Raw genomic sequence first — 20,046 nt, 5'->3', positions numbered from 1 at the left:
GTGAATTTGTACTTGCAGGGTTACATTGTACTTTGCTCAAAAACTGCATGCATTCATGTAGAACTCTGAGCTCAAAAGCTGCATGAATTCACGTAAAACTTCGTTATCTCACTTTTTAGATTAGAATCAATCTAAACATCATGGCATAGACAGAGAGCACAGGGGGCCAACACCTTCAACATATTGTCTAGCTATCACCATTGTTAACAGCTAACCCGAGAATGCAACTTTTTAAAAAAAGGTTTTGTGATTTACACATGAAAGAAGTGAAACTATCACGGTATTCTAACAGATGAAAGGATTAACAGACAATCAATTTTTCAATGTATAATTTCAGTTACACCACACTGTAAAGTTTTGCTATAAATTCTGTGTTAGGATTGAGCCCTCCACTACCACCTGATGAAGGAGCAATGCTCCGAAAGCTAGTATGCTTCCAATTAAACCTGTTGGACTATAACCTGGTGTTGTGTGATTTTTAACTTTGTACACAGAGAGTAGACATAAATGGTTGCTTTTCAGGTTGGCAAAATTTATTGAGTGCAGTGTCACTGGGATTAGAGTTAGTATTCAGGTGCAGTAGCTAAATAGGAAAGCTCATAGAATGCAATGATTAGATTAGATTCACCACAATGTGGAAACAGGCCCTTCAGCCCAACAAGTCCACACCAACTCTCTGAAGAGAACCCACCCAGACCCATTCCCCTACATTTACCCCTTCACCTAACACTACGTGCAATTTAGCATGGCCAATTCACCTAACCTGCACAATTTTGGACTGTGGGAGGAAACCGGAGCACACTGAGGAAACCCACACAGACATGGGGAGAATATGCAAACTCCACGCGGACAGTTGCCTGAGGCGGGAATTGAACCTGGGTCTCTGGCGCTGTGAGGCAGCAGTGCTAACCACTGCTATGATATATTGTGAGAGAAATTAAGTACAAAAGTAGGGAAATTATGCTTTATTTACACAGTGCATGCTGAGAAACATTTATTCTGTACATAACGTTGTTCTTCTTATTTAATACGAAGATAATTGATCAAGCATTGCTGTGCCTTTTATCCCCATTATCCACACAAGCCAGCATGCCATTGACAATCAAACATTTATCTACCACTAGATCAAATATACTCAAAAACTGATCTTCCGCTGCAGTAAATAATTCTAAAGATTTACCACTGTTCGATTTTTTAAAAATTCACCTTGGTTCTAAATGACATCCTCCTTATTTTTAAATTGTGCCATCTTGTTCTAGACTCAATCAGAGGAAACATCTTCCCTGCACCTCGCCTTTCTATCTATTATTTATTAACTTTCAATCAAATGACCTCTCAGTTTTTGAAAGTCTAGAGAATATAGGCTCAATTTGCCCGATCTCTCATCAGAGTACAGTCCTTCCATCCCAGGGGAAATTCTGGTGTACCGTCTCTGTATGCTCTCGATGTCAATCATATCTTTTCTGCAGTAAGGAGATCAAAACTGCACATAATACTCTAAGTATGGTCTAACCAAACTCCTATATAAAGAAACAAGATCTTACTACTCCTGTACTCAAATCCTTTTGCAGTTAAACTAATGTTCTATTAGCTTCCCGAATAGTTTGCTGCACCTTTATGTTAGTCTTCAATGGCTTATTGACAATGGCGCCAAGTCCCATTGTACACCTACACTTTGGAACCTCATGAGAATTCCTCTCCGCGTCTGTTCTTTCAACAAAGTGGATAAGCTCACATTTTTCCACATATATTCTATCAGCTATTTTCATTCAATTACTCAGTGAATCTTCCTGAAAACAATTCACATCTTCCTAACAGCACACATTCTCACTAATCTTTGCATTATCCTCAAATCATTGAGTTATGTTGTGAAAAGCTGAGGACATCCATATGTTGCAGTCTGCTAGCACGAGAATGACTGATTTATTCCTACTCTCATTTTCTGTTTATTCTATCCTCAATCCATATGACCTCTAATAACATGCTTTAATTTTACTAACCAAACTCCTGTGTAAGACCTTGTCAAAAACTTTCTAAAAATCCATATATACTGTATCCATCAATTCTTATATATCAATATTGTTGGCAACCTCCTCAAAAAACTCCAACAGGTTTGTCAAAGACAATTTCCATTCACAAATCCATGTTGGCTAAGCCCAATCAGATTCCTATTATTCCAGGTTCTATTTACCATGTCGTTTACAATAGATCCTAGCATTTTCCCTTTTGCTGATGTAAAGCAGATGGGTCTGTAGTTCCCTGTCGTTTCCCATCCTCCTTTTTTAAATGGGGAGGTAGGGGGTGATAATTGCTTGCTTCTAATCTGTAGGAATCATTACAGAATCTATGATATTTTGGAAAATGCTCACCAATGGATTGACTATCTCCAGAGCCACCTCCTTCAATACTCTGGGATGGAGACTTTCAGGTCTCGGAGACTTAATCACTTTCAAAACCATTAATTATTCCATTGCATCCTTCTTACTAATGCTTCATTCCTTGTATTTCTCATACTCCTGAGGCATGTGGATCTCTAATTCTGGGAGATCTCTTGCATTTTCCTCAGTGAAAACAGATGATAAGTAATAATTTAACTTCACTGTCATTTTCTATATTTCCCATTATAAATTCTACAAACTTTGTATTTGATGTTCAGCTGAGCTAACCATTTCTGTTAATTTACCATAGAAGCTTTACAGTACATTTTAAAAATTTTGCTACGTTGCATTCATACTCAATATTTTTCGATCAGCTTCTTGGCCTTCCTTTGTTATATTCTAAAACTTTCCTAATTCTCAGATTTATTGCTGTTTCTTGTCACTTTATAAGCCATTTCTTTTAATCGTAGACAATACCCTACCTCCTTTCCGAGCCATGATTGACTGACAATTTTTTTTTGAGTTTCTGCACTTTGAAGGAAAGTATATGTGTTTTAAACCATGCAAAAGTCTTTTTAAAGACTGTTCATTCCCTCTGTAAATTCATGCCTTTCAATGTATGTTTGCAAGCCAATATGTGCCTCATGCTACCACAATCTCCCTTCTTCAAATATAATTCCTCCCCTTCCGATTGAATTACCTAATTTTCAAACATAATGCAAAATACGATCTCATTCTATCATATTCAGATCGTTAATTATCCTTTTTTCATTGCATAACACCAGATTCAAAGTAGCTTGTCTTCTCATCAGTCCTTGAGCATGTTGCTCAAGAAAGTCATCCCTAAGATACTCAAGAAATTTCTCCTTCACAGCTTTCATTGGTTTATTCAATCTACGTACTGACTGAACCTATCCACGGTTACTTCACTGGACATGCTGTATGCTTCTCTCCTCTCCTGAGTTATGACACATCCAACACCATTACAACTATTTGGTGACCCATAAATAATTCCAACTGATATCCGATATCTTCTGATGCTGTTTCTTAGTTTTACCAAAACAGATTCCAGAAATCATTCTTCCATTCCAATACCCACCTTTGCTAATGTACAGATTCCATTTCACATTAAAATTGTATTGCTGCTTCCTTTCCTTCTTGCCTATCCCTCCTAAACATCAAATATCCTACTCTAGGTCACCATAGAGCAACATTTCTGCAATGACATCTCTATTGCATCTATTTACCTCTATTTGTGCCTTTAGATCATCTAGACTCAGGGGATTCCAGCATTAATTGGTTTTCTTTGACTATGTGTCCGAGTTCCCAATTGCCTCTGCCTGTATGTTTGAACCCGCAGTTCACCATTTCCCTATGTGTGTTTCTCTCTACCTCATGGATGCACAAAAGACTCCAACCACTCAAAAGTTCCAAAATCCAAAGCTCAAGCTTATGCAGCTGATGACACTTCCTGCAGATGGTTTTGTCTGGGACACATGATATAGCCATATCTTTACACATATCACAGGATATACACTCCCTTTGACCCTGCTGACTTTCTGTCTATAACTCTGAAACTATTTGTTACCTTCAGACAAATATAAACAAACTGTAAACACTGACTAGCAATCCAATTTCACTTACATTAACTGAAGGATATAAATGCGATGGTAACAGTTACCAGATTAATACCAGGAATGACCGGTTTATCTTATAAGGAAAGGTTGAACAGGCAAGCTTTGTATCCAATAGATTTTCTAAGTGGAATAGGTGACTTGATTGAAACATAAGAATCCTGATAAAGGGCTTTTGCCTGAAATGTCAACTCTCCTGCTCCTCAGGTGCTGCCTGATTTGCTGTACTTTTCTAGCACCACACTCTCGACTGAAATATAAGATCCACAGGCAGCTTGACAGGGTAGATTTGGAGGCAATGCCCTTCTTATTGGGGAATCAAGAATTAAGAGCCACCTTTTAAAATCTGTCTCAGTTGGCTGAGTCTTTGAACTCTCATCCCGAAAAGGTGAAACTCAGTGTCTTTAAATATTTCTGAGATCAAAATAAATTCTTCATAAGCATGGAGTTGCATTGTTAAGAAGTGTTGATGGAAATGTAATTCTGAAGTTACAATCAGATCAGTGATGATCTTTTTTATTTAATTAATTCATGGGATGAGGGCATTGTCAGTTAGGCCAGTATTCATTGCCCATCCCTAATTGACCTGAGGCCAGTTAAGGGTTAACCACACTACTGTGGGTCTGGAGTCACATGTTGGCCAGATTCCTTCCCTGAAGGATATTAGTGATCGAAATGGGTCGATTCCCCCAACAATCGATTTTGTGGTCATCATTGGACTCTGGACTCTAGATTGTTTTGAACTCAAATTCCAACATCTACCATGGTAGGATTTGAACCCAGGTACCAGAACGCTACTTGAGTCTCTGGATTAGCAGTCCAGCAATTATACCATTTGGACATAATCGCCCCTCATTTTAAGACACAGCAGTCTCAAGGGGCCAAAGGGCCTATTGATGCTCTTGTTTGTAAAATGCAAAATCATTTCAAATCTTGGGCTTTCACAATATGCTCTATAATATTGTTTACAGGATAATTTTTTGCTATTGTTGGGTTTTTTTTCTTTCTTCTCTAAAATGTTAATGACTTCTAATTATGTGTAACAAAGCCCCCAAGCAATCAATTGTAAATTAGACCTTGCGAACATTTATTATAGTGATATATTTTCCTCTTCTATGCATTGAGAATGGGTTTGTTTTCCAAATAGGATGAAAACTTCAAACCCTTTCCCAAAGATGTTGGATACTTAACAGGCCTGCCCAGTAAGTATAGTTGACAAAACAAATCTCAATTTAGGCTTAACCATTATGCTAAAACAAACAATGCTGACAAGGAAGAAAATATGATACAAGTCAACTGTCAGAGGATTAACAATAAAAAGGGAAAAACAGAAGATTCTGTGTTGAAAGATCCAAATGTGCAACTCTACTCACATTTTCTGACATCACTGACTCCACATAACGTTAAAAATCACACAACACCAGGTTATAGTCCAACAGGTTTAATTGGAAACACTAGCTTTCGGAGCATTGCTCCTTCATCAGGTGGTTGTGGAGGATAAGGAACAATGATGAAGGAGCAGCACTCTGAAAGCTAGTGCTTCCAATTAAACCTGTTGGACAACAACCTGGTTTTGTGTGATTTTTAATTTTGCACACCCCAGTCCAACACCAGCATTTCCAAATCATGACGACCTTCCACACAATGTATTATGCCGTGTCAATTCTGGCTTGTCTAATTGCACTCATAGATGTCAGTCAGAAGGCTTTTTGTTTAAGTCATATTCCAGAGCTTGAACAATAACCTTCAGGTGGACTTTCCAGTGTCTTACTTGGGGAATTGCTGCACCTTTGAAGATGTAAAGGAACCATTAAACCAAGACTCCCTGTCATGTGAATGTAAAGTATTCTATGACTAGGAAGAAGAGCAGTTTAGTAATTCCAGGTATCCTAGCCAATGCTTGTCATTCAATCAATATTGCAAAACAGGTTATTTTAATATTGACACGTTGCCACCTGTAGGGGTTTCCGGCATTCAGCTTGACCGCCAAATGTCTGCCATAAGCTTGTTAAAGGAGGATTGATAGACCATAGTAAATGTAACTATACACAAGGGATGACAAGAAAAGACATCTCTTGAATTCTCTGGACTAAGGCTCCAGTTCCATACATCTGACTTCACTATAAACATACTTGAAAGCTCTTCTTAGTATAAAGGTACAGTCAGACCTTTATTCCACATTTCCTACATTGTAGAAGTGCAAATACTTCACATGATTTTCATTTTCTGTGAAGCATTTTGAAAATTTTGAGGGATATGTAAGGCACTTTTGTGAATGCAAGCCTTAATTTTTGTTTTGCTTATTATGCATGATTGAACAAAAATAAAAGGAGGTTCTTTCCCAAAATTCTACAGGGTGGCCAAAACATTGGAAACAGACACCTCATAAACATACTCTGTCGGAGCGTGTGCATGCTATCCTGCACAACATGTTAAAGTCATTCTCAAGAAAGTATTCTGGCAGGTGGCTGGAAGAACCCAGCAAGCCAGGCAGCATCAGGAGGCATTCTTGATGCTGCCTGGCTTGTTGTGTTCTTCCAGCCCCCTGCCTGTCTACTTTGGATTCCAGCATCTGCAATTGGTTTTTTGTCTCTATCCAAGAAATTGTTCAGGCAGACCAAAACACCACCATTGGCTCTTTGGGGAAGACAAAGAATGGCAGGCTTTTTAAAACTTAGACACAAAAGACCTGCAGGCAGTACCTCATGCTGCCAGTGGGAAAAGGTTTCAGAGGAGGTTGATTTCAATGAATTATTCTCTGTAGATGTCAACAATGCTAAAAACTGTTCAATTATTTTTTAGAGTATTCAAAGAACAATAAGAATAATCGTCTCAATTTCTGCTCCCATGTCCACCCTGATTACCCACGGTGCATCATTTTGCTACATTCATTCTCTTACGATCACTGCATCAATCTTTGTTTCAGCTTTTTATATATCCTCATGCTCTCAGCTTTTTCAGGCTGTAATCTCGTTATCCGGAAACTTGGTTTAAGAACAGATTAGTTAAAAAGAGCATAAGGATATCTGGAGATAGCCAGAGGCAGAAAACTTACTGAAAGATTTCAATTGCACTGCACACACCACTCGAGCAGTACATAACTACCATCTAAATCCCCAGTGAGATTATACCTAAACTTAAATACAATTTACAGAAGACTAGAATTTTATTTATATGTGTGGCATGGGCCTTGAAACAATGTGTAGTGAATGATTGATCATAACCAAAATGAAGGATAATTGGATCAAACATTATTTTTATTGTGCAAGTCCATCTCGCAGCCGAATCTGACCAGTCAGGATCGTATTGGAGATTTAGGTATTCAGAACAGTTTGAGTATCATGAACTCTGGATCATGATACCAGATGATACCATAATACCCAGCTGATGTTATCATTGGACAAGTCCAATCCCAGTCTGAAGTATGGCTCAATAGATCTTTGTTTTATGTTTTAACAGGTTATCTTTCACTGAAACGCCAATATGCAATGCTGCAGATTTGCTATTAACAATAAAGAAGTTTATTGTGTAAACAAAATGAAGATAATCTAGAATAAATCAAATTATTTACAATATAAAACAAATTTAAAGATTTTCAAAGTGATAAAATATACTTGTAAAAAATCCAGTAACACTCCTTTACAGTAGCTATACCAGAAAGAGAATTTGCCTCTTCTTCACACATACGATTTGACTTCGCTGTGGTTTTAATTACATGGTCTTGAGACTCTGATTACCTCTTCCTTGAACCTTCATACAAACATGCTTAGGCTTTCTCAGCTTCAAATGACTTCTTTAGGATTTGAAGTAACACCTAGCACTTAAAACTAATCTCTTTACATCAAGGCAACACATACATTAACACCTCCATTCATGAGTTGCAACTGTTGTTCAAATCGAACTCTAGTCAAGACTTCTGCAAAACTACCAAACTGAAACACAGAAGCTTTTTTCTTCCAAGCTCTTAGTTTTTTCCAATAATCAACACCAAAAAGAAATCTGACCTTCCAAAAGGAAAGTCTAATTCAATCCAAACACCCTTCCGATGAAAACAAAACTCCATTTCATATCCACAAACTTTCTTTCATGCTGTTTTCTAAATAAATATGCATGGCTAAATAAATATTTACAACTTAATTGTTAGTTCCTTTAAGCAGACAAGCAAAATTCATGTATATCTAAATCACACACCTTACATCACATACAGAGAGTTTGAAACATCATTGGAAATTCTCCCTTGCATATCCTAAGTCTGCAATAACCTCTTGAGGACAGAGATTGGTAAACCTAAGATCAGATCACTCGCAAACATGTAATCTTAAAGGCCCTTCCTCAAGAAGGAATCAACAGCTTGAAAGGCAGACTAAACAACACAAAATTTGAGAAATATATTGATGAGCTGTTTTACAATTTTATATGGAAGTGTCTTAAACATGAAGTCCACTGCACATTTGTTGCTTTCTTTGTTGTCTCATTATATTTTATTCCTTTTACTCGCTCTCACCCAAGTGGGAAGTTCAACATGAGGAATATCCCTCACCATATTGTTAAAGTGATCTAACCAAACAAAGAAAAGATCTGATCTCTTGGGTGAATCTGTAGGGATAGGCAGCAGAGATGTTAAATATCTCTGCTATCTTTCTTTTCCCTCAGTTTAAAGTTATCTCTGCATCAGTATGTTTTGCCCAATTAGCAAGGTAAAAGCAAAATAGTCACTCTGAGTTTTCGCAAAATTTGACCTTATCCAGAAGTGAAGTGTACCATTGAAGTTTATAAATAAATGAAAATTCATGGATAATTTACATATTCTCTCAGAATTCAATCCCATTACTTATTCTTTTGCATTGTTCTCTATGCAATGCTTTTCACACACAGATGTAAAGATGTGGTATAATTTACATCAACGTTGCACTAAATACTTGATGCCTTGATTCTTGAGGAACTTCATTGCTTACAATGTTAAACTTCATGCCTTACTTGTTAAGATCTTCAATAATGTCTTGAAAATGTAATCTATGTAATTCAATGTAAATATATTGGCAAGATGCTTCAGCTTTACATTAAAAAGATGAAGTCCAATGATAACTTTACTTGCAGGTCGAGGCCTAGTGATATCAGGAAGTTAAAGCAGAGGTTTGTTCTGCTGTGTTCCCATGATGAACATACTCACGTGGTTTGGTAGTGCCTAAACTGTCTTTTGGAGGATCTAATGTTGTCATTTGGAATCCCATGAGATTTTGATGTGAATCACAGTTATAACATCCAATCCCAATGACACAGAAAATGTGTCAGAAGCAGCACCCAAGGCCAGAATAGGTATTGGGGACATTACAAAAACAGCTTATGAAGTATTTCTTTGCAGGTGAGGGAGAAGAAGTGACACACAGCAAAAACCCTTCTCACCTTTGCCTACCATCAGATGAACTCGTGGCAACAACAGGCTGGGCATACCAAAAATGCTACAGACATTTTTAGTCCTTAATTCTGAAATGTGCTTTTCACAAGATGACAGCTACTAAGAAAAAAAAATGACTGTAAGTGCAAAATATAATGATAGAATCCTTAATATATACCATCTAAAGATTTTAAAGAAACTTCAAGCACACTGGACTTTTGTCACAAAAATGATGTGGGACTGGTGACCCTTGCTTAATGCTAAATCACTACTTTCAGATTATATCACAAACTGTCAACGTATTTCACGTTTCCTTTTGAGGAATACACAAAAATAAGATTAGTTTCAACTCCACTGGAATGTCCTGGTGGGACTGAATGCTCTCATGTGTTTCAGCCTAGGTTTGAACATTAGTGTTCCATGATGGTCAAAGTTAAATAACCACCTCAGTTAATCCTATATTATAGGGAAAGAAACTCTCTCATTGAGTATTAGAGACTAGCTACCTAGCAGAAAAACTGAAACTAGATGAGAAAAGGATTCTCATCCTTGAAGTTGGAGCTCAATCACAGTTGAGAATAATCAGAATTATAGAATATTAACTAATTTGCCAAATCAAGGGTCATGAACCCAACTCTTTAATTATCAATATCAAGTTCCATTGCAACAGTTACAATGTTTAACTGTCCATCCTTCACAGTAACTCAGATCTATGTTTTTTATAACTGCTATCTTTTTCAACTCACCTATGATTTCTAATGTGTAAGTGTGCTGTGTTATGAATTCTTCTCATGGTTTATTATTAATAAACTCACTCTTGCTTAGCTCAAGAAAGTCAGCCTCTTGATTCTCGTGGAAGTATCATTGATGACCTGACCACTGCCTGATCGATATATGCCTTGGTAACCTTCCTTGGAGGAGGAGACTGTTACCTTACCAACAGATGAGATCCCTGATGCTTCAGTAGGATTCTGATGCCCACGTTAAGTCCTAGGTCTTGGATCATTTTCGGAGCTGCGTTAGGCAGACGAGTGACACTTGCCTTCCCCCAATCCAATCCGCCCTCTCTTCAAATAATTTATTTTAACATCTTTGTTATTTATTGTTTTATTCTTTACATTCCAAATGTATATTAATTCCTTAAATGACAATATATATTTTTGATCTCTGCACTGACCATTGATTAATGGGCCCAGATTTTGCCAAAATAATAATGTTGTCTAGACTCTGTTGATTGATCCATTATTAATATGTAAACCTACCAAAATGAAGTGACGAAGTGATCCTCCATGGAGCTTGAGTCATCGCAACTTGATGGATTAATTGCTGGACTGTTTGCCAGTCTGAATAGAAGAGTTGAGAATTGTTCTTTCAAAGAATAAATTGTTGTTGAATATTTTAGAAATATCATACTACTTTTTTAAAACTTGTCTATCCTTTCTTTATTCTCTCTCTCAAAACAAACTTTCATAGTTTTCTTCCTGTTGTTAATTTGACACTGAATTAATACATTATAATCCACCCTCCATAGCACCCTCAGTCTATCATATATTTATTTCTAGGTCCTTAAATATCATTATTTGTGGAGATGCGTTGTTTTTCTCATTATTGACCAAGGTCCCAGATGTCATGATGCTACTGCCATGTTGTATCAGCTCCCAATTCCAGTTATAAATATGTAAAAATAAATTTGAATTGACGGTTATGAATATGTTTCTCACCTTTTGTCTTTGAGGACGGATTGGTTGAACTGAAGAGACTGTTTCCGTGCTTATGACTCTAAGATTCATTATCTGAAGTATAAATGAAAGTTTTATTCAGGGCTTGACATGAATTGCTCAAGTCCACCAAAAAAAAATCAAATAATTAGAGCAGAGATCAATACTGGTAGGGAGATGCATGGTTTTCTGGCATGGGCCAGAGAAGAATACATGAGGCAGTAGGGCGAATCTTAAATATAAATTATATGTCCACTGTCGCTTATGTTTTGCTGATAAATCCAAGTGCATTTAATTCGTCATTCTGATGTGGCTCTGATTTATGTTGATGCTGATCTGCAATTTGAAAACTTGAGGTAGTTGCAGAAGATTTGGGGCCAAATTGGACCACAGTTTGTTTTTCTAAATGGGATGTAGGCATTCTCTTGAGAAACACAAAGTACACTTGCTAAAGTAATAGGATTGTCAAGCTTGCTTTTTGGGTGGTTAATTGGCCATAACCTGCAGAAACATCATTTTATATTCTGACAGTGCAAGCTTCAGAATTAGGCACTGCAGGATCTTACAGGCCAGGTACAAACTGAGAAAATGAACTGATCAGAGAAGGCAGTCATAAATTGTTATAAACTTCGAATAAACTAATCCTCATAACAGATGTGATTCCCACAGTAAGGGACCAGACTTAGCTTATTTAAGTGTTGAGAATGAAAAGGATATTTGAGCAGTGATTGGTTAGCTGCTGATTTTATGTCACTGAACAGCAAGTTCCATCAGTTGGCTGCTTAAAGACTACTTGATGCCAATGGGCAGCACCTTCTCTAATCTGGCCAAGGTTGATTGATCAGAACTAATCTACCCTGCAGGGAGAAGGCAATTAAAGTCGAGCTGGATTTAGCTCCGCAGTGTGAGCAGATGAACTGAAAGTGAATTTATTATCAAGGTCATGAGGTGTGAAGTTGACAAAGTTGCTGGAAAGGTGAAACAAAAGTTAAGTCAGCCAATTTGTTTGTCATGAATTGAGAGAAAAATCCATAAAATGCAAGTAAGCAGGAAAGTAAAATTGGTCCAGATGATAAATAGTTACGTGAATAACAAGCTGAGCCAATGAAGAAGATTAAATCAAGCTTGTAAAATTTTGTAGCAGTACAGCTCCCATGTTTGACTAAGGAGCAATCCCAGCCCAAATATAACATGGAATAGCACAGTGGTGAATGATGTTATTCAGCCCAGAATCTGTACTGGCTCTTTTGAAAAACACTAAGGTAGTCTCACTCTCCTGATCTTCCCCATTTCCTTGTAATGGGCCCTGTCTGATTTTTGAGGCTTCAGTGATTAGGCAATCACTTTTGGTAAAATATATTTCCTGTCAGTAGTAAAAATATGCAATCAAATTTATATCAATCTTGGGCACAAAGTTGATGGTTTCAGAGTTTTCTATTTGATAATTTGCTCATCAGGGCCTATTTCTGGATTAATAAGACAGTGATTTTTGTCACTGAATGTTGTTCAGGCCAATCCTGAAGAAGGGCTCATGCCCGAAATGTCGATTCTCCTGTTCCTTGGATGCTGCCTGACCTGCTGCGCTTTTCCAGCAACACATTTTCAGCTCTGATCTCCAGCATCTGCAGTCCTCACTTTCTCCTCAATGGAGGAATAAGCAACAGTGGAGTTCAGCTGCTGCTCATTATTAAGTTAAGCCCATTTCCAGTGAAGAGATAATAGATTTTGATTTCAACAGCAGATTTCCAGAAGACACAAAAAGTTAGTTTTGTCATCGGCACTTGGTGCTACCAGTTAAGAGTAGATCATTAAAGGCTTATAAAGAAAGATAAGATCCATAAACTCGGAACAAAGTAAAAAAGTTACTGCAAAATAGTAAGAGGAAATTTGTTTGGAAACAAACTGCAATACATCAGCAGTATAAGTGAAAAATTGGGGAATTTTAAGAAAATTAAATTAAAACAATTTTACAATCAATGTATAAGAATAGTACAATAAAGCCCACAAACGCTGTCAAATTATATCAATGCAAAAAAAACTCCAGTGTAGTATGTTCTATTTTAATACGACTAGTTAAATAGCATGAAATAAAAACTTACACTGAATCAAAGGCACAATCAAATGCTAAACATTGTTTTAACTTCCCAGTGTGAGAAGTGGAAGAGGTAGTGAATGAAAAGTGATTCCGTTCAATGGGGTTGGGGTCTAATTCATAAAATCTGAAATGACTATTATATTCACTGTCATAGACCAGCGGAGTGAATGGGCACTCGGTTTTGGGATCAAACTACCATCTAATTCATTTAGAATCAGTGTATGTCACAGAACGTACAACAAGAGAAAAAACTATAATGGAAAAAAAATCAAAGTAATTTCAAGCAAAAAAAAAGACATTAGGTTTGCAACTGTGGAACATAACTGCAAAGCATTTCTAATTCTAATTAGAAGTCAAGAGTGAAATGAAAATAATTATAGGTTAGCCAAAGTGAAATGTGAATCATAGAGGATGGCTGCACAATTATTCAAGCCTGTGAGAGACAACTCTTCACACTCGGCAAGACTAACATTAGGACAGATCAATAAAGAGCAGCACAAATCCACAAGAGTTAAGAAATCATACACCAACACAAGGGCCAAAAATCAATATTTTCTCTCCCAACAAACTACATGAAATAGAATATTGAAGTGAATATAACACCTCTTTCAGAGAAATGCAATCATCTAAGACCTGTGGTAGTCAGCAACATTGCCACCCCTTTCAAATGTCAAAGCAAAATTGCCCACTTTATAATCCAGTCAACATAATGCCAATTATCTGATCATATGATCAGCAGCATTATTGGCTGTTCAGTCATAAAATGAACCAGGACCACTCACCTCCAGACTTCATTACTGTCTTGGTCCAAACATGGGCAAAAGTACTGATTACAAGAGGTGAAATGGGAATGACTGCATTTGATATTAGGCAGCATTTGACCAAGTATGTCTTCTGAAACCTTTACCAAAGCTGAAGTCATTTTGGATTAGATTCCTTACAGTGTAGAAACAGGCCCTTTGGCCCAACAAGTCCACACTGATCCTCCGAAGAGTAACTCATCCAGACCCATTTCCCTCTGACTAATGCACCTAATACTATGGGCAATTTAGGATGGCCAATTGTCCTGACCTGCACATCTTTGGATTGTGGGAGGAAACCGCAGCTCCCGGAGCAAACCACGCAAACACGGGGAGAATGTGCAAACTTCACACAGACAGTCGCCCAAGGCTGGAATCGAACCTGGGACCCTGGTGCTATGAGGCAGCAGTGCTAACCACTGAGCCATCATTCATTAGAGGAAATGAAATTTTCAAGGTTTTTACCTTGCAAAAAAAGATAATTCTGGCTTTTGGACGCCATTCATTTCTTAGGTCACTACACTAAGAATTCCTTAGGGAATTATAATTTTGTCATTTCAGCTGCTTCATCCTTAACCTTCCCTCGAACATCAGATTTGAAGCAGGGATTATCACAGATAAATGAATACTATTCAACACCATTCACAAATCTTCAGAGATCAAAGTCATCCACGTCCAAATACAACAAGTCCTGGATACATTTGAGCTTGGGCTTATATGTGGACAGTAACATTCATGTAATGCAAGTACAGAGCAATGAACATTTCCATTAGTGGCATTACTATGACAGAATCCTCCAAAATCAGCAATACTACTGACCAGAAAAACCGGAATAGCTCCATAAGCAATCCATTTCCAAATGCAGTAAGATCTGGAAATTTAAAATTTGAGCAAATCACATTTGTGTCACAGAAGGGCCAGGCAATGACCATCTCCAACCAGAAAGACTAATCACGACCCCTTTAACATTCAATACTATTACCATCCATGAATCCCCCACAATTAACTTCCCTGGGGCTTAACATTGTCCTGAAACTGGAAAAGCCATGTAAATACCCTAGCTACAAGATCCGGTCAAAGGCTGAAATTCAATGGTGACTGACTCACCTCCTGACTCGCCAAAGCCTGTCCACCATTTACAAGGCACCGTTTACCAGATTGAATGCAAGTACAACAAGACTCAAAAACTTAATACCATTCAGGACAAAACAGCTTACTTCATTAGCACCACATCCACAAATTTTCACTTCCTCCACCATCAAGTTTCATGAGTAACACCGTGTACATTTCAGAGATTAACAAAAACTCCACAACAGGATTTTTCAAACTTACAACCACTACAATATAGAAGGACAATGCAGCAGATCTATTTGAACACTACAATCTGCAAGCACACCTCCAAACCATTGACTTTGCTGACTTGGAAAAAAATTGCCATTCCTTCAGGCTCACTGGATCAAGATTCTCAAACTCACTGTGTAACAGTATTGAACATTTCAGCAGTTCAAGAAGGTGGTTCAAAACCCCATTCGCAAAGACAACAAGGAATGAGAAGTTAATGCTAGTCCAGCCAGCCATGTCCACAGCCTATAATGAATAATAAAAACAAAATATTGTGGAGACAAGAAAATATCAGATGTTTGAAATTTTGTGGTGGGTAGTTACTCACTCGTCAAATACTTATTACCATCTGTGAGGCTTAAATCAGGAGAATGATTATCTTAATCAATATTAAGCACATCATTTGACTGGTACCCATCCACAAATTAAACATTGACTTTTTCCACCATCGGTGGGCAATTGCAGTAGGATATACCATCTACAATTCCCAAGGAACATGAGATAAGACCTTCCAGATCCATGGCCTTTGTATTTCGCAGGACAAAGGAAGCAGACTCCTTGATGTTCCTCTCCAAGTCACATATCATGCTGACTTGAAAAGATATTGCTGCACCTCCAATGTTGCTGAGGCAAGACCTCGAATCTCCATCCTTTATAACACTGTGGGTGTACTTCACCACACACAGTACAGCAGTCAACAATGAGATTCACCACCAACTCGAGGGCAGGTAGGGTTGGGATAAATGTTGATCTCGTAAATGATTTTCAATCCCAAGAATGAATCAAAATAAATGAATGACACTAGAACCTACTGGAATTTAAACAACTGGTTTTATGTTAGTTATGCTGAGAGAGTATATAATGACTATCTGAGCTCAAATTAACTGCTGGGTAGAAAATCAGCAAGGTGAACCACAATGGGCAGACCCAGTGGATTTTAATGTCTAGGGCACTCTTGTTTATGGGTTTCCAAATCATTACCTACAAATAATTTGTCGGAGTAATTTCAAACGATGAAATCAGGTGACAGTAACTGGTCCCAAAGCATGAAGCAAGAGGTCGGGGAGATGGTGGAGTGGTAAAGTAAATGGTTAAGCCTCTGATATATTTTAACTGCCTTGGGAAATGAGATGAGATAATTAAAATTGATAGGTTTAGGCTAAGAGTGTATTTCAAAGGGTATAATAAAAGTTTTGATAAGAAATTGAAAATGAATATAGAACTGGTACAGGTGTACAAGTCCAATGTCCCGGATGACCTCTTCCTGCCTGTAATTAATTATTTTTTGTTGGCTGTGCCAAGAAAAACCAAGCAATTCATCTAATGATTCAATCAATAGATGTCATCTGTTCAATGCACTTGTGAAACTGGGATATTTCATTCTTACTGAAGGATATCATGATATTCCACATTTCATATTAGTGATGAAATCTCAGAAGAGGAGATTCTTCAAAAAGAATGAATGGTCAACAAAAATGATACAGTATAATTGGTTGCCTTTGTAGAATGGAATGAAACGAGGAGGTTTCACTGTGTCATCAATGCGAATTGCTGGGACCAATATTTGTCAGCCTTACCAGTTTACATGACAGGGCATAGGTTGAGAGGAGACAGAGAGAAGTGTCACCTGCACAGTAAATGGTGACATTTCACAAATAACTCAACTCCATAACCCTTACTTTTATGAGACATTCTTAGTCTAATGACCAAAGCATTTAGGATTGTTTCTGATTTTAAATTCAACATGCAAATTCAATTAATCAGAAAAACTTCTGTGATAACAAGTTAAGTAAAAATTAAAGTCTATATTTTACAAAACTTAGAGACTATAATTATTTTCACTTGAGATAACACAACAATTGTAATTGTATCTCATTTCTACATGTAAATTAATTACAAAACAAATATCCGAGAGGATGGATAGGTACAAATTATACTTCTATAACTCGTCTGTGATTATGTTAATAAGGTTTATACTAATAATATTTACATACAATGCATTACAAATTTGGCAACTATAACACTCTCTGGGCTTTCACAATTTAACTAGAATGACATGATCAGTCAGCACATACATAACTGCAGTTGTATTAAACATCTAGTATATATAAGATTTTTCAAATACATTTGTCAGTCCTGTGATAAGTCTGTTTTATTATTTTTAATCTATCTTTTACACTTTCAATTCCCAGATTAACTCACTAGCACTGGCTTAATTATTATTTATCAATTCTAGTTTTTGATTTCCAGTGGCAATCAATTGTGAAAATAATTCAATGTTTCTTCTTGTAAGCTAAAAGGTGGTAAATTACAAATGCATTGTTTAATGTACCCCAATAATCTCTTTAAATTGAGTTATCTAGTTTTAATTTCTCACATAGCAATAGCTAACCTGGACAAGAGTGCATTTATTTAGCTTCTCTTTGATTCATATCTTTGGTTGAAGCGACAGAGATGTTCTGCAAACAATATTTTTTTTCAACACAGTCTTATCACTTTACATTGGTAAAGGTTTTACAGATTAAAATATGGAGGAATAATAAAAATGGAAATGTTGGGTCAAAACCACTATTTTATTTTATGCTTACTGATTAAAAGGACAACATTGATGTGGAAAGTATTTCAAGGCAGAGATATGAAACGGTTGACTGATTAGTACTGTTACAGGGCCGGTCAACAAAAATTACATTTAGTAAATTGGTAGTAATTTGGTTTGGGTCCCAGGATAAAATCTGGAGCATACTGAAAAATTATCAAGAGGAGAAGTGAATCAGAGAATTCAAGTGCTACATTAGCCATTGCCTTTCTCTCTCAACATTGCAATTTCCTCTGGTAATCTGACCTACTAATGTATTTCAGCCCACTCTCAGCTTATTTAAAAGGTGGCTCATTTCCTGGTTAATGTAGCAAATTCCTGATATTCTTTGGAACATGCTGCAATATTCAGGAGAGCTCCGGACATGATCTGATTGCTTCGAAATGACACCCACCTATTTCTTTCTACTTTGCACATTCAGTGCTAGGAGGTAAGTCAAATGCACTTTTATTCCTTCCTTGCAAATGGTTAATGACTGACTTTCTATGCTTGACTACATGGTGGAATTGATATTCAGGGCTGTGACTATTGGGTGAGGGGCATGGGCTAAATCATAGTGTGTGGGTCGCCCTCAGTCACATTGTGTCTCTCCTGTTTCTCTTCCAACTACAGCTGCCCTACCTCCAGCTCCAGATGCTCCGCTCTGCTACAGCTACAGCTACAGCCTCCCGTAATGTCAATCATGGCGCTGTCCATTCATTCACAGGTTGCTTGTCTTCTGCATTTGCCTCTGATAGGTTCAGATCCAGACTCTTAACATCAAGCACGGGAGAAAAGCAGACATTAATTGGATGAGGAGCTCCTTACATGTTCTGACAGCTCTGATTACTGGTCAACCTTTCAATGGTTAGTCATCCCCAAGAGGGAGTTTTCCAGGAGATTTTTATGCCTTGCATGGCATAATTCCCCTCTGACCTCAAATTTGCTGTATTTTGAGCATTTGTTTTTCGAGTCCCAGATAGTGTGGGACCCCCTCCAACTCGCCTTACATTAGGGATAGTTTTGCAGATATTTAGAAAGTAACAATATCTCAAAATCCAGGAAGTGACACAAGTGAAATATGGACTCAGAATGGAGGCTTTTGTAGAATCTCCCAACATTTTCTCAAAGTTGAGTAATACTGGCAATCAGATACTTCGAATTGGTACAAAAACAAAAGTTACTGGAGAAAATCAGCAGGCCTAGCAGCAGATTCTCCAGTGATTTCTGTTTTTGTTTCAGATTTCCAACATTGGCTGTTCTTTGTTTCTTGGAACCCGTAAACAGAAAGGCATGTGTATAAATGTTTCAAAATCCTAAGGTTTGCCTTTCATGAAACAAACCATCTGAGTTCCTCAGTAAATGTTCAGGGTTGGATATTGTTTGGACATTGCAGATTCTGATGGTGGTGCTGAAAGTGGGTTCATTACAACAGACTCTTCGTGTTAGATCTAGAAATGGTTTTCATTGATCACAACAGACTGTAGTTTTCTCCACTTAGTTAGAGTGGTGGCAGAAATCTTACTCCATCTTTTGCAATACAGCAGCTCATACTGCATGGTCATGCCTATTGAACATGGAAGGAGTGGTGAAGATTTGCTTTGACTGTTCAAACAATAGATAGTGAGCAATGTTGTGAGATCTTCAGACTCAGTTTGAAGCCACTTGCTCATACAACAGTCAGCAGCAGGAAAGAGCTGAAGATTTAAGAAGTCTACAGCAAAATTATACCCTTAGGCCAATCATCGACCATGTTGTCATGGTCCCAGAGGACCATAGGGCTGCTCTCTTATTAGAGAGGGATGAATGGTGGTGGCTTTAACCTGAGGTTAGGTGGATTGGCCATATTAAGTTGTACGTAGTGGCTAGGCACGTGCAGGTTTGGTGGGTTAGCCATAGTAAATGTGAGGTTATGGGAATGTGGGGGTTGCAGACTGGGTGTGGGTGGGATGCTCTTTAGAAGGTCGGTACAGACTCAACAGGCTGAATAGCCTCATTCAGCACTGTTGGGTTCCTGTGATTTTTCTGAGAGTCACCACATCTCAGGTGAAGGATGAAGTTGAGAAAACAAGACTTTTATGGTAAGCATTGCAAGTCAGCCATCCAGCCA

This window comes from Chiloscyllium plagiosum, chromosome 14 (assembly GCF_004010195.1).
Source record: "Chiloscyllium plagiosum isolate BGI_BamShark_2017 chromosome 14, ASM401019v2, whole genome shotgun sequence".
Taxonomy (NCBI): Eukaryota; Metazoa; Chordata; class Chondrichthyes; order Orectolobiformes; family Hemiscylliidae; genus Chiloscyllium; species Chiloscyllium plagiosum.
Note: the sequence above shows the minus strand (reverse complement) of the source record.